The sequence below is a fragment of the Crocuta crocuta genome, unplaced genomic scaffold, assembly GCF_008692635.1.
Source record: "Crocuta crocuta isolate KB4526 unplaced genomic scaffold, BGI_CrCroc_1.0 scaffold147, whole genome shotgun sequence".
NCBI lineage: Eukaryota > Metazoa > Chordata > Mammalia > Carnivora > Hyaenidae > Crocuta > Crocuta crocuta.
The window spans coordinates 3,326,829-3,349,159 of record NW_027532594.1 but is presented as its reverse complement, the minus strand read 5'-3'; the positions used below and the strand labels follow the sequence as shown (position 1 = coordinate 3,349,159).

At 40.8% G+C, this 22,331-nt stretch overlaps 2 pseudogenes; both read right to left on the bottom strand.

Annotated features, from left to right (window-relative positions):
- Positions 1 to 3,067: 3,067 nt before the first annotated feature.
- LOC144244719 (peptidyl-prolyl cis-trans isomerase NIMA-interacting 4 pseudogene) lies at positions 3,068 to 3,457 on the bottom strand (annotated as a pseudogene).
- A 4,426-nt stretch (positions 3,458 to 7,883) lies between these two features.
- Positions 7,884 to 14,629, bottom strand: LOC144244676 (cell division control protein 42 homolog pseudogene; annotated as a pseudogene).
- Positions 14,630 to 22,331: the final 7,702 nt, after the last annotated feature.

Below are 22,331 nucleotides of genomic sequence, written 5' to 3'. Positions count from 1 at the left end.
GGCGAGAGCGGGCCGGGCGGGGCGCACGGGAGCGGCGGAAGCGGCGCAGCGACCCCTGCCGGATGTCCCTCTTCGGCGGACCGCGCGGAGAACAGGCCGGGGCGGAGGGGAGCCGAGAAGGCAGCGCCGCGTGTTTGTTTCCACGTGGCCGAAGAGAGCTTATCTTAATGCAGCGTCTTTGGATTTTCTGCGGTCACAAACCCCTTTGAACATCTTTGAGAGTTATAACGTCTCCAGAAAAATGTACATACCCGCCAGAATTTACTGATAAAATAAGGTAAGTTCAGAACATCCTTTCAAGAATAAAGTGATTTAAAAGGTAACTGGGCCATAACTGTGAGGCTTACCTGTCATGCAGTTGATGATTGATTAAATGGCTAAAAAAAAAAAAACCAACAAAGGTCTGAAAATACTGCTTAGCCTTGGGCCATGTAGAAACAGCCCTTTTGGATGTAGAAAGATGAACCAGAAACCAGAGAACTTCCACGGGACAACACATTAATGCTTATGGGGATACATGCTCTGTTAAATTAAAAATAGTGATTTTCCCCCTTTGTTTTCCCCATCCTCACCAGCTCTAAGTTTCCTGCACTATAAATTCTACTGCTTCCTCACTGCTTCACAGTGGCTTTTGGATGCATTTGAACAATAAGAAAAAGCAGTTATAAATTGTGTCAAATGTTGAAATGATACAACTTCATACATCTGTCAATTCAGTTTATAATGTTGACATTTTGGGTGATATACAGTAGTATTTACTAGTTTCAGTCATTTGTAGAAGATTACAGATAAATTGTTAAATCTGCCAGTAATAGGGGTTAATCAGTATTATTATAAAGTGACAAAATTGCTGTATGATTATGCATGATTGCGAGAGGGATAAAAGAATACAGTGATAATGGGTTACATAGAATCAACTTGGCCACTGGCCTTTAAAAAAAGTAACATTTCATTAGATGAATCAAGTTAGTATTTAGCTTAAAATGCTAATTAGTATTTAAAAATGCTGTGAGATTAACAAGTAAGTAGTATATGGGGCGTTGGGGGTACACATGTTTGTGATTTGTAATTTTTTTCCCCACAGAAACACCTGATTCTTGGGGCACCTGGCTGGCTCAGTAGGTAGGGCATGTGACTCTTGAGATCTCAGGGTGGTAAGTTCAAGCCCTGGAGCCTACTTTAAAAAAGAAAGAAAGAAAAAAAAGAAACATCCCATTCTTTTTTCCCCTGGGCGGGAGCTCCTGCTGTAGTGCCTTATAGGGACTGTAGTTTTCACAAGGTTAGACCATGGGGCGGACTAGGTTCCTATCAGTCAACAGGGCTACACTATTTCAGATCACAAATGAGAATTTTAATTAAGCTCAAATACTTAATTGTCCATAAAGAGATGAGTAAACCAGATGGAGCCTTGGGTTGGGGCCCATAGATGATTTCAAGGTATTTATTTATATTTTTATGTATTTATTCTTTAATGTTTATTCATTTTTGAGAGAGAGAGACGGAGCACGAGAAGGGGAGGGGTTGAGAGAGAGACACACAGAAGCAGCAGCTCTGTCAGCACAGAGTCCGATGCCGGGCTCAAACCCACCAACCATGAGATCATGACTTGAGCCGAAGTCAAACGCTTAACTGACTGAGCCACCCAGGTGCCCCATTAAGGTATTTTTTTAAAGTTATTTTTTTAATGCAGGAGGGGCAGCCTCACTCTAAACATTGTTATGGGCTTGATCTTCTTATAATTTCTCTCATAATGTATTTACTACTTACTTATTTGTTAAGTTGAGGAAAATGAGCTGGAGAAGAAAATTACCTTTCCACTGCCTCACCCTGTGTATCCCAAACCTCGTTAATCAGTCACCAAAAATATTTCAAGAACAATCCATTACATGGGGCGCCTGGGTGGCTGAGTCACTTAAGTGTCCGACTCTTGATTTTGGCTCAGGTCGTGAACTCATGGTGAGATTGAGCTGACAGTGCAGAGCCTGCTTGGGATTCTCTCTCTCCCCCCTCTCTTCTCCTCCCTTGCCCCCAAATAAATAAATAAAAACTTTAAATTATTTCTGCCTACATACAAGCAATACACACAAATAACAAGTTCTTATGTCACGTAATGAGATACATGACATTGTTTTTAATTTTTAAAATTTAATAGAATAATGTGATATTTTTTTCACTTCACTTTATCTTTTGAGATTCATTCCATGTTTATACATACATTTGGGCTTCTTCATACCATTCATATATAAATTATTCCCCGTTTATTTGTTTCCTTCCTAAAGAACAATTAGGGTCTGTCAAACATTGCAGCAATGGCATTTCTGGGGGCTATCACTGTGTGAAAGTTTCTCTAGGGTGTTTACTTAGAATAGGAATCTCAGACCTAGTATAGGTATGCTTTTCTTCAGTCTTACTAAAAATGGCCTAGTTTACATTCACATTCACATTCACATTACTAATTTACATTTGCCCAAGCTCATGAAAGCCATATATTCCCCATTCTCCTTAATAGTTCATATTATCAGATTTTTAAATATTGTCAGTCGTATGAATGGAAAATAGCACCTTGTTTTACTTTGTAAATTTTCCCTGATTGTGATGAGATTGAGTATCTTTTTACATAATCATTGGCTATTCAGATTTTTCTCTTCTCTAATTTGCTGGTTTAACCATGCTCCCAATTTGGGTTTATGATGGATGCCCTTGCATTCTTATAAAATAGTTTTTTAAAAAGAAAAATCACATGCACATGTTTCCCTAAATAATATATTGACTCGTTTTGTTCTTGAAATGTATATAAATGATGTCACGTTATAGATCATTCCGATGAGTACAGTTTCTGTTGATGACTCATACTTTCACTCAGTGATAGAGTTCCAAGATTCACTTATCTGTAGCTGGTGAGTTATAGTTCATCTATTTCGTTTACTGCTCATAGTATTCCAGAGTGTAGGGATACCATAATTTGTTCTTCCTGTTTATTTCAGAAGAAAAATTATTCTGTTTTGTCTCTTTTGAACAATTTTATTTTTTGGCCAATATGTATATTTCTTCAGTCTTTCGTACAATTTTATTTTCTCCCTTCAATCATAATCATATGATATCCAAATTCTGTTTTACTTGCAGGGTCTATAAACACAGGCTTATCTAGCTCAGTGTCAGGCAAGGCAATACTGCTTCTTGAAATGGTTCCATCATGGACCCTCTGGTCATCCAACCCCTTTCACCCCCTTGCCTGGCTTTACCTCAACTATACTGTGCAGCCACTTCTTTGATTCCAGACTTTAACTTTTCCTTGGCTTCCATGATTTTCCCATGTTTTTCACATAGAACATGTCTGACCTTTATTGCACTGCCACCACCTTTGGGACCCAGAGCCTTCTTTGTCAGAATGGCCACTCCCAGAGGCTGCTTCCCCTTCCCACCCTTTCCTAGAACCACTTTTTCCTTTGGGCGGCATCTTCAAAACTTGCAGCTGACCTGTAATATATATATCTATTTAATTTTTTTAGGTTTATTTATTTATTTATTTTTAAAAATATTTTTATTTATTTCTAGGAGAGAGAGAGACAGCATGAGCAGGGGAGGGTCAGAGAGAGAGGGAGACACAGACTCCGAAACAGGCTCCAGGCTCTGAGCTGGCAGTCAGCACAGAGCCCGACGTGGGGTTCGAACCCACGAACCGCGAGATCATGACCTAAGCGAAAGTCGGACGCTTAAGGGACTAAGCCACCCAGGTGCCCCAAGGTTTATTTATTTTTGAGAGAGGGAGAGAGCAAGTGTGTACGAGCAGGGGAGGGGCAGAGGGAGGGAGAGAATCCCAAGCGGGCTCCGTGCTGTCAGTGCAGAATCTGATGCAGGGCTTGAAGGCTTGAACTCATGAACCGTGAGATCATGACCCAAGCTGAAACCAAGAGTTGGACACTCAACTGACTGGGCTACCCAGGTGCCCCTCTAATTGAAATACAGTTGACACACATGCTACATTAGTTTCAGGTGTATAATAGAGTGATTCAACTTCTCTGTATGTTATGCTTTGCTCACCACAAGTGTAGCCGCCATCTGTCACCATTCAGCACTGTTACAGTACCACTGACTATATTCCCTGTGCTGTGCCTTTCATCCCCATGACTTACTCATTTCGTAACTGGAAGCCCATATCTCCCACTCCCCTCACCCGTTTACCATAGTTTGTTTTTTTTAACGTTTATTCATTTTTTGAGAGACAGAGAGAGACAGAGATGAGTGGGGGAGGGACTGAGAAAGAGGGAGACACAGAATCCGAAGCAGGCTCCAGGCTCCGAGCTGTCAACACAGAGCCTGATGTGGGGCTCAAACTCATGGACAGCAAGAGCATGACCTGAGCTGAAGTCGGACACCAAACCAACTGAGCCACCCAGGCGCACCTACCATAGTTTATTTTTTATTCTTCTGTTGATGGACTATGACTACTTTCTATTTGTGTGTGTGTGTGTTTTGTTTTGTTTTGTCTTTTTAAAGCATTTATTTATTTTGAGAGAGAGACAGAGTGAGCGAGCATATGTGCATGTGTGAGCAGGGAAGAGGCAGAGAGAAGGGGAGAGAGAGAATCCCAAGCAGACTCCATGCTGTCGGTGCAGAGCTGGATGTGGGGCTCAATCTCATGAACTATGAGATCATGAACTGAGTCAAAATCAAGAGCTGGATACTTAACTGACTGAGCCACCCAGCCCTCCCCCCCGTTTTTATTATATATATATATACACACACATATTTATATATATAATATATATTTAATGTTATTTATTAATATATATTAATGTTTTTTACTATATTGGAAAATATATTTATGAACTATCTTTCAAATATATTTAAGCCAAAATTTCTCAGAGGGTATCCATTAAAGAGTAAAATTACTGTAATTTGGAGTATGCATATGCCTAGCCTTATAAGATAGCCAAACTATTTTCCAAAATGATTATTATCTGACCAAGCAGTATGTGATACTTTCCATTTGGCTCATATTTGCCAGCAAGTACATCTTTACACTGCCATGCTGCTTAATTTTTACAAATCTAGTGGTGTGGAATGGTGTCTTGTGCTGTTAATCTGCATTTCTCAGATTACTCATGAAGTTGAACATTTTTTCACTTGCTTGTTAGCAGTTTTTGTTTCCTCTTCATCTGTTTTGCCCACTTTTTTAAAGATTTTGATATTTAGGTAATCTCTACACCCAAATTGAGGCTCAAATCTGTAATCCCGAGATCAAGAGTCGTATGTTCCCCCAACTGAGCCACCCCAAGAACTTCTTATTCTTAATGTAATTATAGGGGAGGGAAAAAATCTCTTTCCTTTATCCTCTTATGTTTAGTAACTGGGATCTTGCAAATTAAAGTGACAAAAGACAGATTAATGGGAGAAAAAACCCAGAGTTTATGTGTGCAAAGTGCATGCACACAGTAGAACTCAGTGATGAGCAGCTCAAAAGGGTGGTTAAAAGTAGGGGATTGTACACTGTCTTAACAAAGGGTGATAAGTTGTAGAGAAGGAAAATGGCTTGGGCTTCTAGGGGTGGTAAATTGCAGGAAGGTAAATAAATACATGGGGAAAACTAATTGAAGAGAAGGGCTATTTTGGTAATGTCGGTTATGCAGACTCAATCTCAGGCAGTCTAGGGGTGTTAAGAGTGTCTCTGGCAGTTCTCTTTCTCCTGGTATGGGAGACGAGACGGGGAGCACAGTGATAAAGGAAAACTTATAGCCTACTTTTAGGCAGAAAGCAGGAGGGTGGAAAGCTTATCCTGTGCTGCTATTTCTCAGTTGCCTTCTGACCAAAATAACGCTTATGCCAAAGTGGCACATTTTGGGGTGGCCATGTGATGGCCTTCATAATTGAATCTATCAGTCTTATTATTAACGGTTAACACATTGTAATTTTGTTTAAGAAATCTTTCCCGGGGTGCCGGCCTGGCTCAGTTTGTGGAATGTACAACTCTTGATCTCAGGGTCATGAGTTCAAGCCCCACATTAGGCATGGAGCTTCCCTAAAAAAATAACAAATAAAAATTTTTTTCTAAAAAAAAAAAAACCAGAAGTCTTTTTTTTAAGAGCATTTTTTTTCAATTTTTATTTATTTCTAGGAGAGAGAGAGAGAGACAGCGTGAGCAGGGGAGGGTCAGAGAGAGAGGGAGATACAGACTCTGAAATAGGCTCCAGGCTCTGAACTGGCAGTCAGCACAGAGCCCGACGCGGGGCTCGAACCCACGAACCGCGAGATCATGACCTAAGCGAAAGTCAGACGCTTAACCGACTAAGCCACCCAGGCACCCCAAAAAAAACCAGAAGTCTTTCCCAACGTTGAAAGTCATGAAAAGTGTCCTCTTAAAATTTCTTCCAATAGTTCTAGAGTTTTATCTTTCATATTTAAGTCTATTCCATTTTGGACTGTTTTTTATGTGTGGTGTGAAGGAAGAATTCAATTTCATCCCCTCCCCCCCATAAAGATTACCAGTTATCTAGATGGTCTTTCATCAGTGACCTGAATGACACCTCTGTCATATGTCGTGTGTGTGTGTGTGTGTGTGTGTGTGTGTGTGTGTGTGTGTTGGTAAGTTCTGTTATTTTCCATTGGTCTCTCTACCAATACGACACAATCTTTTTTTCTTTTTTCTTTTTCCACAGTCTTAATATAATAGCTGTGTGATAAGTTTTGATATTTGGTAGGATAATCCCTGCCACCTCCCCCCTTACTCCATCACTTACTGTTAGATTAATTAAATGAAGAGTCCATATGGGTCTAATGCCATTGCTACCTACATGAGCAAAACAAAATCTAAGTCTGTAAATGCCTCATGGTTATGAAATCAAAACACTAAGGACAACCAGTCACAAACAGCCAACTAGGCTCTAAGTTATAGCCAATTGATTATTTCCTTCCTTTGGTTCTCCCATTTCCTCTACACACCTCTCCCTGAGCTGCTGCCAATGGAGGGTTCATAACCGCTTGCATTTTGGTGTCGTCCAATTCATGTCAATTTTTTGCTCAAAGAAACTCTTCAAATTTTTAATATGCCTCACTCTATCTTTTATTTTATTTTATATTATTTTATTTTATTTTATTTTGATAGGGAAAAATGTTTTTTCATTACGTACTCCAGTCACTTGGTGTATTTCAAAACATGCAATACTTTTCTTCACTTATCAGTAAAAGAAGTTAGAAATTAACCTCAAAAAAAAAAATCAGCAAATGGCAAGCAGATTTCCTTGAAAGTCACAGTCACATATAGAGTGTGTCCTAGAAAAGAGGAGGGGCAAGACAGGCTCCACCCGCTTTCATGAGTTCCATCAAGTACAGGACCTACTCAAGGGTGGGGAAAAAAGGCAACCCTCAGAAAGGAGTATGTTACTAAATGAGGCATTTACTGTACTCCTTCCCAACAGTGCCAGGTGGGGAACAAGTGTTCTAAACTCTATCTAGGAAGTGGAATGTGGAGTCAATCCATCTTCCTCCTCCCCTTAAGGGCTGTCCAGTGGTTACTAAATGACTAAATAAAAACAAACTCCACACACACTCCCCCCCCCAAAAAAAAAACCCAAAAACAAACACAGAAAAACCCCCTAAATGTCCCAGATTATTGTCCAGAGTGGATGGAGCCCCAGGAGCAGCTTCAACAACCCCAATGAGTCGGACAGAGTCATCCCCAGCATGTCTTGCTTTTAAACAGAAATTTTTTTTGACAAAACAAAAACTAGCACTAACCACTTTTCTGACCATACACAATTACTCAAGCTAACGAGCACTGAGAAGGGCAAGGGGACCACACCTATGGGCCTTGTCCCACACGAGTGCGTGTGGCTAGGTGCAGGGCATTTGTCATTACTGCAAAAACGGATTTTAATTTCTAATCTTTAGTTTGATTGAACATTGCTTTTAGTACGATGCTGACCCCACTGTGCGGGACGCTCTGGTGATGTTCCTAGCAGCACGCGCCTGCGGGCCTTCTTCGGTCCTTGAGGCCCCAGGGCAGCCAGTATGGCTTCTTCGTCACATACATTCCTTAGGCCCTTCTGTATGAGTGCAGAACACTCCACGTACTTGACCACCTTCAGGTCCCAGGCCAGCTTTTCAGCAGCCTCTGGAGTGATAGGCTTCTGTTTGTTCTTGGCAAGTTTCTCAGTCGTAGAGGGGTCATCTCGGACATCCGTTTGCGTCCCAGCAAGTGAGAAAGGAGTCTTTGGACAGTGGTGAGTTATCTCAGGCACCTACTCCTCCTTCACATTTTCAAATGAGGATGGAGACACCGATGAAAAGCAGACTAGATACACATCTGTTTGCGGATAACTCAGCGGTCGTAATCTGTCACCATCTTGCCCTGCAGTATCAAAAAGTCCAAGAGTATATGGCTCTCCACCAATCATAACTGTGACTGTCAAAAACAGTCGGTGCACACTCCGATGGAAATTTGCTTGTTGTGTAGGATAGCAAGAGACCTGTTTTACCAACAGCCCCCTAGCCCAAAAGTACACTTAATTGTCTGCGTTGCCAAAACAGTTTTGTATCCACTTTAAATATTTCAGATTCAATGATGACCTCAGCTTCTCCGCCAGGGCGTTGGCAGCACTGAGAGGGGTTTCCTCCGCTGCTGGACAGGGCCCTCACTTTAATCTTTTAACACTACCTTATCTGTCTTCTTCCATTTGAGTTAGCTTATAACTAATCAATATTTTTATAATCTTGCGTTTTTGAATAAAATGAACATGAAAGGAGTGCTTGGGTATCTATCTCGGATGGTTGAGCGTCCGACTTGATTTCAGCTCAGGTCACAATTTCATGGTCACAGGATCAAGTGCTGCATTGGGCTCTGCACTAAGAGTGGAGTCTGCTTGAGATTATTATTTTTTTTATGTTTATTTATTTATTTATTTATTTATTAATGTTTTTATTTTATTTCTAGGAGAGAGAGAGAGAGACAGCGTGAGCAAGGGAGGGTCAGAGAGAGAGGGAGTTACAGGCTGAAACAGGCTCCAGCCTCCGAGCTGGCAGTCAGCACAGAGCCCGACGCGGGGCTCGAACCCACGAACCGCGAGATCATGACCTAAGCGAAAGTCGGACGCTTAACCGACTAAGCCACCCAGGTGCCCCTTTTATGTTTATTTTTGAGAGAGAGTGAGTGGGGGAAGGGGCAGAGAGAGAAGGATACAGAGGACCCAAAGCAGGCTCTGCCCTGCCCGCTACCTGATGTGGGGCTCAAACTCATGGACCGCGAGATCATGATCTTAGCCAAAGGCAGACCCTTAACTGACCGAGTCACCCAGGTGCCCCTCCTGCTTGACATTCTCTCTCCTTTCCTCTGCCTCTCTCCCCTGCTCACGAGCCACTCTCTCACTTAAAAATAAATAAAATTAAAAAAAAAAATGAACGTGACATATATCCCCTTTTGCTTAGAGCTTCTTTGATGGTCTTCAGTAATTTATCTTTTTTTTTTTTTTAAGATTTTATATTTAAGTAATCTCTACATGCAACAAGGGACTTAAGTTTACAACCCCAAGATCAAGAGTCACATGCTCTACCAACTAAGCCAGCCAGGTGGCCCTCAAATACCATTTCTGCATGTATTGAGAAGATCATATGGTTTTTCTCCTTTAATATGTTAGTCTGATAAACTGTGCATGGATTTTCTTTAAAAAATTTTTTTAAATGTATTCATTTTTGAGAGACAGACAAACAGCATGAGCAGGAAAGAAGGGGCAGAGAGAGAGGGAGACACAAATCTGAAGCAGGCTCCAGGCTCTAAGTTGTCAGCACAGAGCATGATGTGGGGCTCAAACTCAGGAACTGTGAGATCATGACCTGGATCAAAGTCGGATGCTCAACCAACTGAGCCACCCAGGCATCCCTGGATTTTCTAATATTAAACCATTCGTGTATAAACCCAACTTGGTCATTAAAAAAATTCCCTTATGAAATATTTATTTATTTATTTGTTTGTTTATTTGAAATTTATATTTAAAGTGGGTTTCTTGGGGTGCCTGGATGGAGCAAGTGACTCTTGATCTCAGGGTTGTGAGTTCAAGCCCCACATTGAGTGTGGAGATTACTTAAATTTTTTAAAAATAAAAACAAATAAATAAACTGAGACTCTTGCAGACCACATAATTGGGTTGTATTTTTTGTTCCACTCTTAGCACTTACGAATTTTGTTTGGTAGTATTTTGCTTAGGGTTTTTGTATCTATGTTTATGGGCAAGATTACTCTTTTTTCCTTTCTTTTACTGTCCTTGTAAACCTTTACCGTCTCAATTATATCAGCCTCATTAAATGGGTAAGAGAATGTTGCTTCTCTTTTTATAACTGGAAGAATTTGTATAAGATTGGAATAACCTTGGTTCTTTAAAGTCTGGAAAATTATATCTGTCTGTGTTGGCTTGTGTGTGTGAAGATATTTTAATCTGATTAAATTATTTTTTAAAAATGGGATTTTCCCAATTTTTTGTTTCTTCTTAAATTTTAAGTTAAAATTTCCATGAATTATTTCATTATATGTTTCCTAATTAAATGGCATAATATTGTTTATAATATTTTATCTTGTAAAATGTTTATTTATTTACATCTATCTTCTTTATTTTTTTCTTTTCCTTAATCCATCTTTCCAGAGGCTGTCAATTTTAATAGTGTTTTTAAATACCCAACTTTTGGCTTTTGAGAAATCCCTTTGATTATATTTGTGTTTTCTAGTTAATTGATTTATTTTTTCTTTATCACTTCCTTCCTTTTACTTTCTTTGTGTTTATTTTGTTGTATTTTTTCATTATTTTTTGTTGTATTTTTAAAAATTTCTTTAGCTAGATGCTTAGGTCAACAACTTTTAGCTTCTCTTATTTTCTCATACAAGCATTTAAAGGTATACATTTTCCTCTGAGGACTGGCTTAACTGTATCCCACAAGTATTTTCAATTTTAACATTCTTTAAACCACAGTTGGGATTACTGGTCTAGTTTGATTTATGGTGGATAAATTAAATGTGCTGAATGCTTACTAAATATCTAAATATAGATCCCTATGGTAAGAATACTGCTGGCTCTTTCCTTCTACCTATAACATTAAGTACATCTACTGCATATTTTAGTTATGACTTACTCCCTCAAAGTTGCACAAACCTAATAATATTCCCCGTTGAAAGGATCTTAGAGCCAATAGGGATGACAATGCCAATAACATGCAAGGAAGCAAGTCATACAAAACATGAAACAATGGAGAGAAATACTCTCAGGCCCCCACAAATACAGTTGAGTACCAACGATTATATTGGGGGACATGGCAGTTTTTTAAAATAAATATATTCCTATTTGTTCTGTACCCTAGTTGAAAGACAAACCAAAAATTATAACTTACTAGTAAAATGAAAAGGAAAAGTTCTTTGGCCAAGAGTACCCTCAGTTCTTTGAACCATGTGTTTTGGAATAACCTCAGGGGCAGCTTTTCATGTTTTATGTAATTATGTTCAAGCTCTGAATATATAATTTGTTCTATTTTTCCATGAATGCTCCCTTGCCACCATTTTTTAAAAGTTTATTTATTTGAGAGAAAGAGAGAGCACTAGTCGGGGGAGGGAGGGGCAGAGAGTGAGGGACAGAGAGAATTCCAAGCAGGTTCCATGCTGTCAGCACAGAGGCTGACCTGGGGCTCGATCCCATCATGAGATCGTCCTGAGCTGAAATCAAGAGTCAGATGCTTAACCGCCCGAGCCACCCAGGTGCCCCTCCGTTGCCACCATTTATTCTCTGCTATCCCATAATTTCTAAAATCTATATTAGATGTGTATCGTATAGGTAACTAGGAACCTTTAGAGAATTTTCTGTTATTATTGTTACAATGACCAGGAAAAATGAAAGAGGAGTGTATTGCTTTATAGATCATGTGTATTTATTTAATCTTTTTTAAAAAATCACGTATTTTAAAATTTTTTATTTTTAAATAAAAATTGTGAAGTATATAACACACACAAAAATAAAGTGTACAACATGATAATTGAATATACATAGTGAAATTATTACTATCACCAAGCTAATTAACATATCATTTCCTCACATGGTTACTATTTCTATGTGTGTGATGACAGCACCTTTTGCAGTAAATTCCCGTTATTCAATACAGTATTATTAACTATAGGCATCATGCTGTACATTAGCTGTCTAGACTTATTCATTATTCATAACTGCAATTTCGTTCCCAATATCTCCCCATTTCCCCACTTTCCTGTTCCTGGTAACCACTGTTATACTTTCTGCTTCTATATATTTGACTTTTTTATATCCCTATATAAGTGAGATAATGTACTTTTTTCTCCTGTGTTTGGCTTATCTCATTTAGTATAATGTTGCACATGGCAGATATTATCATGTGTATTTATATTAGGTTGAACCATATAAGATTACTGATACTTGATCATTTTTAACCTACAAAGTAGCAATTTCATATGGCTCAATCCTGTATAATTGAGCTTGAATAGAAGCAGATCTCATGGCATGGTCATAAAAGTTCCTTTTTCTACTAAGGGACAAAAAAAAATTGGCGGGAATTAAAGAGCTACCATAAGTAGATGTATCATATGTTAGTAACCTTAAAATTAAATGCTACTAACTAACTTAATGTTGAACTTTTGAGAAGCCATTCAAGTCTGATTGTGAAAAAAGGCTTTGCTTTGCTTTCAGTCTAAAGGGGAAGATCAGTGGTATTTCAAAATGCTTTGGCACACTGTTAGATGGGCTTTGTTTCCTTTAAAAAAAAATTTTTTTTTAATGCTTATTTTAGAGAGAGAGAGAGCAGGGACGTTTGGGTGGCTTAGTCGGTTAAGCGTCCGACTTAGGCTCAGGTGATGATCTCACGGTTCGTGGGTTCGAGCCCCGTGTCAGGCTCTGTGCTGACAGCCAGTTCAGAGCCTGGAGCCTGTTTCAGATTCTGTATCTCCCTCTCTCTCTGACCCTCTCCGGCTCTCACTGTCCCCCTCTTTCTCTCTCTCTCTCAGAAATAAATAAAACATTAAAAAAATATTTAGAGAGAGAGAGAGAGCAGGGGAGGGGCAGATAGAGAGGAGACAGGATCCAAAGCAGGCTCTGCGCTGTCAGTGAAGAGCCCAGTGCAGGTCTTGAACTCACAAACCGCAAGATCATGACCTGAGCCGAAGCCAGATGCTTAACCAACTGAGCCACTCAGACTCCCTGCTTTGTTTCCTTTTTTTTTTTTTTTTAACAGCTGAGGGGAAATTACTGAAATGGGGAGTCAGAAGGAAAGCTGAAAGAATCAATTATTGCAAAGAACCAAGCTAAATTCACTAATTCACTGTCAGGTAGTTTTCCCTGTCATACAAAGAAATAAGGCTATTGCTGTTTGAAGAATCTCAAACTCAGATGTTCCAGAATGCCTGCTGTTAATGCCAGGTGCCCCTAAAACAGTTTTGTTGTTGAGCTGCAGTAGTCTTGTCTTCTGGCATCATGTGGTCCCAGCATCTGGTCTGCCTTCCCTTTGTGTGTTGAAATAAGACACACCTTAGAAATTATGAATCTGAGCTTTCCACAGTGAGGAAATGCTATCCCTATCTTCCCTGTATACAGTACTTGAGTCTCTTTTTTTTTTTTTTAACTCTGAAAAGCAGGATCCAGAGCTTTGCATGTTGGTCAGTGAATGGGGTATATATACTCTGATAATATGAGAACAAAGTCAGAAAATGGGATTCAGTGAAACAGGTGATGATAATTACCAATGTAACATGCACAAGGTTGGTCATTGGTGGAAACAAATCAGAAATGACATGGCCTTGGATTGAAATCTTGGCACTACAACTTATTAGCAGGGTGACTTTGGCCATGTTATTTAACCCCATGCCTCAGTTTCCTTAACTGTAAAGTGGGAATTAAAATATATCTATCTTATGGGGCACCTCGGTGGCTCAGTCCGTTGAGCATCTGACTTCAGCTCAGGTCATGATCTCACAGTTCATGGGTTTGAGCCCCGCATCAGGCCCTGTGCTGGCAGCTCAGAACCTGCAGCCTGCTTGGGATTCTTTGTCTCCTTTGCTCTCTGCCCCTCCCCAACTCATGCTCTGTCTCTCCAAAATAAATGTTAAAAAAAAAGTATGCCTATCTTAAAGAATGTTGAGGATTAAATGAGTTAATATATGTAAAGTATTTAGGACAGTGCATGACCTGTGGTAAATAATATGTAAGTGTTAACAAAAGGAAGGAAGGAAGAAAAGAAAGAAAGGGAAGAAAGAAGAAAAGATGAGCTCCAAATTTTTGCTCATAGACAGGGTATTTCTCTAACACCCTTCAGTGAACTGGACAGTTTAGTCATCTTTCCCTAAGGCTTCTCTGTAAAAATATAAACTTTCCTCCTGCACGTGGCCAATGCAGACCTTTGCCAAATGCCCTTACACATTTATGAATTTCCTTCTTTTTTTTTTTGACAAGAGATAGTAGCAAAACTAGTGTCCTTGTTGGAGGGTCCAATCCTCAGAGGAGAAAGCTCTTCCTCTGTGTGCCACGTGTGCACTTGGCCAGCACGCTCTGCAGCCAAGGGTGCTGGCCATGTGACTAGAATCAACTGAAAGGTCTTCCAGACGTTCCCACTGGACCGTGCTACTGGCATCGGCCACCATGCATCCCGTCAGCATTGCTGCACGCTGGTCTGGGCGGAAGTGGAAGCTGGGGGGCAGACGGTGGGGAAATATCTAACTGAGCCCCTTGTCTGTAAGCACACACACTTACACATCTTTTCATTTTGAGGAGCTGACTGGATGGAACTCCAAGAATAGTAGGTGAGGGCTGAAGCAGTGACTTTGAGCAGTGGTTCTCAAAGTGTGATAGCAGGTCATTATCTGCATTTGGCATCACTTAGGGACGTGGAAATGCAGTTTAGGGTCCTGCCGCTGATCTAGTAAATCAGAAACTCTGGACTAGTGCCCAGGAATCTGTTTTAACAAGCCTTCCTGGCGATTGTGTTACTCAAGTTTGAGAAGCACAGGCCTAGAGCTATAGCAGCTGTCCCCCTCCCCCGTTCCCCATCTCTGTTTCTCTTCTCCTCATGGTGTCAGTGTCTTGGTCATTTCCCCCTTAACCACACACCCAGCATCCCTTTTAAGAAACAGGGACTGTTTAGACCTTTCCAAGCTATTATGCCTACATGAGCCCTCAGAGAACCCGGAGAGGGGATTTGGCGTTTTCTCTCCTTGGAGATGAGAGATTGCAAAACCGCTTTCTTTCTCCAGGTGAAAATTAGATAATCAGGCTTAGTTTAGAAGCCCAGCAGGCTTTATAAGCCTCACTCTCTCCAGGCACAAAAAAACCTAAGGGAAAGAAGCTGAGTGGTTTATCCCTGACCGAGGAGGCTAGCCCCGATTGCTCCCACTAAAGAAAGAACTGTAAGGGCTTGAAGATGCATTGCTTTGAACCAATGAGACCTTTTTCCATTCTTCTGTGTGATTTAACACCTAGAATTTCCCCCAGAGACCTTAGGTGTTTTCAGTGTGATCCTCTGACTCATAGTTTGGCGTGAGCCCATCATCTATAATTCTGTGGAGGAAACCCCTGGAACCCATGGGTACGGGCGCCCAAGCGTCGCTCTGCCCTCCCCCTTTGGGAAGCGTAAAAGGGTGTTCCCTTCAGCTGCCCCTCCGGAGGGCTTGCTGTGACAAAAAGAGAAATGAGCCTAGAAGTGTACACATTCCTGGAGCTTTGAGCTGTCAGTCTTCTCTAGCTCTCCTGCTGAGTTTATAGATGAATAAAATGAGACACAGAATGGTTAAGGAAGGTTTTTTTTTTTAATTACCCAGCTTGCCGGTGGCTGAGTTTTTGTTTTTTATACAGAAAAATTAAAATGAGGTAGAACTTTCTTTCTATCTTGTGGGTTAATGATGTCCAACACAGTAGCTAATAGCCACATGTAGTTCTCTTAGATCAATTAAAGTTTAAAAATTCAGTTCCTGGGGGGCTCACCTGGTTGTGCGTCCAGTTTCCGCTCAGGTCATGATCTCAAGGTTCGTGAATTCAAGCCCCATGTCAGGCTTGCTGCTGTCACCCTGTCAGCACAGAGCCCTCTCTGGATCCTCTCCCCCCCGCCCCCCCTTCCCTCACTCGCACTCTCTCAAAAAATAAAACAAAACTCAGTTCCTTATTTGCATTTAACCACCTTTTAAGGGCTCAGTAGCTGCGTGCGGCTAGTGGCTACCCTATCAGAAGGTGCAAATACAGAATATTTCTATCACTGCAGAATGTTCTATTAGATGCATTGGTCTAAAGTGATTGTTGTTGTAAGCTGACATGTATCCTACATAAGTCATTTGAATCATTCCCTATTTTCTTTGTCTCAAAGATATTGCCAAGAGAAAGAGGGTAAAGCTCAGACCTCCAGCAGACTGAACTAAAACAAAACTAAGATACACTGAGGTATTTCAGCTAGTTGCTTACCTGTCTGTTGTTTACATGTCACAGGTATATAGTACCTGTGTATATTTGTTCACTCCATTATTCTTTCAGTCAGTGTGTCTTTATTACATCACTAGCGTATTCTAGACATAGTATAGGTAATAGGATATTGCCTTGCCCGTAAGAAGCTGCTGTCCAGAAGAGACAGACAAAAGAACAGATCACTGTAATACAGCATGGTATGTTTTAATGTGTGTAATGATATGAAGGGCTTCAGGGAAGCAAAAAGAGGAAATAAACTTGCTGGGCCTGGCAGAATTAGATAAGACTTCTCAGAGAGGGTGATATTTGAGCTGAGGCTTGAGGCACGGGTAGGAGTTCGCCAGTGGACTGAGGCATCCAGCTACATGAAAGCATATGCAAAGGCACAGAGGCATGAAGTGGCTGCTCTGCTGGGGACAGTGAGAAATGCAGTATGCTTGAGTGCGAGGGGGGCGGAGGGGAAGTAACTGGGGCCAGGGGGGCACAGGTGCTACCTGCCTTTCTAACAAGTTGCAACTGTGCTGTCTAGGCATTAGCAGTTATTTTAAGTAGTCTCCTTCATACAGCTTTAATGTAGTAAACCCTAATAAAGAGGCCGGCAGGTGGGGGCACCTGGCTGCCTCAGTCAATAGAGCATGAAGACTTGATCTCAGGGTCGTGAGCTTGAGCCCCAGGTTGGGTGTAGAGTTTACTTAAAAAAAAAAATAAAAGGCTGGGTGCCTGGGTGGCTCAGTCAGTTAAGCCACCATCTCTTGATTTCGGCTCAGGTCATGATTTTGTGGTCATGAAATCGAGCCCCATGCCAGGCTCTGTACTGAGTGTGGCACCTACTTGAGATTCTCTCTCTCTCTCTCTCTCTCTCTCTGTGCCCCCATCCCATTCATTCTCTCTGTCTCCCTCTCTCTCAAAATAAATAAACATTTTTCAAAAAGGGCTGACAGGTCATGTAGTTGAAGGTATAAAGGTACATTGTGTGCTTCACACTGGGCTTAGCACATGGTGACTACTCAGCACATCTTCACTCCTCCTTCCTGTGCACATTTGCTCCTGTTTTCTCTTAACAAGCGGCTGCTTCTTACCTGCCCTTCTACAGTGTTTCTGAGTCTCTAGAAGTGACTGATTCTTCATTTCCCTGGTTGTTAAGTGTAACAAAATCTCACCCTCCTATCTATTATGGGTTCATTGATATGGTCCTTTCAACAACAGTTAAAATGTCTACTGCAATTTATCTGCTTTCTTTCTCCTGCTAAGTTTTTCTCTTTCCATTATGATATATGACCTTTCTGCATATAACTTTACAAAGGATGTCTTTGGTCTATCTATTACTGTCCCTGACATTCTATCATAAGACACCATTATAAATGGAGAACTTTCAGGAAGAGCTTCATTTTTAAAAGGGCATCTCTTATATCTGAATGACTGCAGGGATTTCAATTGCGAGTAAATGTGCCAGGCAGATACTACTATTAATTTTGATGTATTAATCACAGGCACCTAATTCATCCTAGGTCACTGGCATGCAGGGCAAGCATACAAATGGAGGCATATTCCAAGTGTCTAAGTATTCAAAAACTATAAATCAAGCTAACAACCATTAAATAAAGTTTGCTTTCTCTTTCTACATTGATAAATAAAACCTCATAATGACAAAAATAAAACATGTTTAAAGCAAGAGCTTTTATGTGACAAAGTTGGTGAAATACGATAAAATCTAATGATGATTGCACATATCTGAGTGTCCTTTTGATGGGCTACTGATTTTTGGGTAAGACCAAAAGAGACATACATAATTCATAACTGTTTCTGTAAATCTTTTTCTTTTACTTCAGCAAAATCACTGTGTTATCAAGATTTTTGGCAGTGATCTAAAGGATTAAGAAAAGGAGAGGTTTCTGGGTGGCTCAGTTGGTTAAGCATCCTACTTTTGATTTCAGCTCAGGTCATGATTGAATAGTTAATGAGTTCAAGCCCCACATTGGGCTCTGTGCTGACAGTGTGGAGCCTGCTTGGGATTCTCTCTCTCCCTCTCACTCTGCCCCTCCCCTGCTTATGTGCACGCACTCTCTCTCTCTCAAAATAATTTAAAAAAATTTTTAATGTTTATTTTTAAGAGAGAGACAGAGCATGAGCAGGGTAGGGGGAGGGGCAGAGAGAGAGGGAGACACAGAATCCAAAGCAGGCTCCAGGCCCTGAGCTGTCAGCAGAGTCTGACTCATGAACCATGAGATCATGACTTGAGCCAAAGACGCCTAATGAACTGAGCCACCCAGGCACCCCCCCACCCACCAAAATAAGTAAATAAACATTAACCAAAAAAAGGAAATATAATTGTGTTGAAATACCATTTGAATAGTTTTACATTCAAGTGTTTATTAAAATAAATATAAACAATAGAAAACTTAAGTGACTTTTATCTACTAAAAAGTAAAGAGCAAATTATTAATACCAACATTTTCTTTTTTCTTTTAGAGTTTATTGTCAAGTTGGCTTCCATAGAACACCCAGTGCTCATCCCAACAAGTGCCCTCCTCCATGCCCATCACCCCTCTCCCCCATCCCCATCAGCCCTCAGTTTATCAGTATTCAAGAGTCTCTCATGGTTTGCCTCCCTCCCTCTCCCCAACTCTTTTTCCCCTTTCCTATCCCCCGTGGTCCTCTGTTAAGTTTCTCTTGTTTCACATATAAGTGAAAACGTATGGTGTCTGTCCTCTGCCTGACTTAATTTCACTCAGCATAACACCCTCAAGTTCCATCCATGTTGCTAAATGGCCAGATTTCATTCTTTCTCATTGTCATGTAGTATTCCATTGTATACATAAACCACATCTTCTTGATCCATTCATCAATTGATGGACACTTAGGCTCTTTCCATGATTTGGCTATTGTTGAGAGTGTTGACATTTTAAATTTATTTTTTGAAGATTTAATTAAATAGTATTGAATAGTTTAGTAAAAACAAAGCACTTTACTCTTGTGTTTGGTGTCCAGTGTAAGGAAATGCTTCATGCCAGTTAGAGCAAATTCACGAGTATGCAAATTTATATGTGATATCTCAGGATGTTCCTTAACAGTTATGGGCAGTTGTGTTGAATACCACCCTAAGTCCTGAGAACTTCCAGAAGTACACATTAGAACATGAAGATGAAGCAAGAAAATGGACCTTCAGCCTCCAGGGAAATTACAGTCTGTCACCTTTCACACTCGCAGTATCTCAGGAAGGATTGACAGGTTAATTTGTTTTGCTTTTCTCCCACCTGGTTGTGCCATGCATATCCTTCCCACAACCCAAAGTCTTTAACTTTGACAGTGGCACAACCCACTAACCTGTCCTAGTGTTTATACCCAGGTGCCTTCTGTCTCAAGAACAAAGAACAAGAGATGTTGGAGAAGCATTTTCCTAGGGCCTGATCAGTGTTAGTCACAGAATAGGTGCATGGGTGCTAAGTAAGGCCCAGGCCAGAAACTCCCCTAACGTGGGTCTAAGGGCAGGCCTGGATATGTCTACACTCTGTGTCTTGGTCCATTTGCGTTGTTATAACAGAATACGATAGACTGAAGTTTATAAACAAATTTATTTTTCATAGTTTTGGAGGCTGGGAAATTCAGGGTCAAAGTGACAGCAGACATAGTGTCTAGTGAGGACTGCTTCCTAATATAAAGATATCCCTCTCACTGCGTCCTCACCTGGTAGAGGTGGTGAGGGAGCTCCGTGGAGTCTCTTTTGTGAGGAAACTAATCCCTCACCTGATCACTTCCCAGAGGCCCTATCTCCAAATGCCATCAAATTGGGGATTAGGTTTCAGCTTATGGAAGAATGACAGAATATTCCACTCCAAAATATGCCTCTTGGGCATAAGGATTATTTTGAGATGATTATTTTAAGAAACAGCAGATCCAGGAGAAGCTCTGAAAACGGAGTCGAAATTAGACTTTTGTAAGGGAAATTTACATTTATACAGGAAATCCCAGTTGTGAGGGTGTCTTCCTCTCTGTACCAGGAAGAGAAGGTTGTCTCTAAATCACAAGAGACTCTTGCCAACGGAGAAGATGTCTACCCATAACTGGCCTCCCTGACACCCTTTCTTTTTCCTTTTTAAATTTTTTTTTTAATTTAGCTGACAATAGCATTGAAGCCTGAATTGTAAGCCACCTCCTTGAGTGTTACTGATTTTTCTCTGCATGTCTCCCACGTGTACATGCAGTATACATGTTAAAAAGACGTTTTGTTTTTCTCTTGTTAATCTGTCTTTTGTTCCGAGGGCCCTAGCCAAGAACTTAGAATGACAGAGGAAAAAGATATTTTCCCTCTCCTACAATATGTTTGGGGAGACACTGTCTATAACCCTCTGGGTCTGGAATTTCATTTATTACAAATCTGTTACCTCAGATTGAGGTGATAAATGAGACCCTGGCCTCTTAGAATTGTTTGTAATGGATGAGTGTGCAGGAGAGAATGATAGTGTCATAACATCATGATACTCTCTGTATTACACGTATTTTAAACTGATGTTACTCTTTCTACTACAAGAATTTAATGAATGAGGACATTTTTGTAAGTACACTGCCCTTCCCACTACCTACCTGCCACATAAAATCAAATTAGGCACTATCATTTCTCCACCCTGGTTCCAATATATATTTTATGAATCTTATATTTCATCAGAGTGTGTGTCACTGATGTAGATTTAGGACATGATTTCTGTACTACCAGTTATGGTCACCGAGGGAACCGTGACTTGGAGCTTCTTTGTTCCATTTCAGCAGGACTGGGGATGTCCCTACAGTCTTGCTATGAGATGGGGGACTTGGGGGGGAGGGTACCTCAGACTCCCTGTGAAGCACATTAACAGAAAAAGTACCTCCCATCTCAGAGTCAAGGTATTTTTTTTTGGACCTGGAAGGGAAATTCATGCCTACACATTCATGCCTACACATTAACATTTGCTCTCAGATAGGTTGAGTTGAAAATCAAAGGGTAATAATCAGAAACTTCCAGGAGGCAACTGGGGAGATGGGACTGGAAATTTAAGCAAAAAGCCGGGATAGGTTTGGGGCCACCCTTAGGTAACAAAGGGGAAGGCACAAGAACAGATGCATGAACATACCATGTGAACAACTGGAGCACATGCTCGTTTACATATATAACTTATGTTTGAAATGAGTGCTGTGTAGGACAGAGAGTGGGGAGAAGCTGAGAGAGCCCACTGGCCCAAATGTGGAGAGCCTGGGCTTGAGTGAAGAAGCAGTCCATCTGCAGACTCCTCTTTGGCCAGCTCACACTCAGGGATGTTACAAAATAAACGGAGGCACATTAAAATTATGAAGCATTTAGTTGAGCAAATAGCCATTCCAAATGAGCAATACTAAACCGGAAGTGATGAGGAGAGCTCCCCCGACAGGAGCTTGGGGCAAGACTTTCCTAGAACAGATGCAGAAGCAAAGCAAGGAAATTACTTGATTTATTTGCTTAAGCTCCAAAGCTTAAGCAATTTCCACATTTGGGGAAGACTAGTTGGCTGTTTGTGATTGGTTGTCTTTAGATTTCAAATTCATAACCCTGAGGCATTTACTAGGCTTAGGTTTTGGTTTGCTTGCGGTAGGCTGCCAAGGCATTAAAGCCACTTCAGCTTAGTGGACTCCTTTAATTAATTTAACGGGACAGATCCTCTTCATACAGCCGTCAAGTGGGAAACTGGAGAGTTTCTTGGAAAATACTCCCATCATCCACCTTCCTTTGCACCTCCTGCTCTAGTAAAATGTCATGCAAGGGAAGGACGGGTTTTGTGTTGACTGGCTAAAGTGGTCTTCTGTGAGGAACTGAGGGCAAGAGTGTAAGATTACTTACTAAGATATCTTCCTGGGAGCCCTTTGGTATTATGGTCACCCAACCCTTCT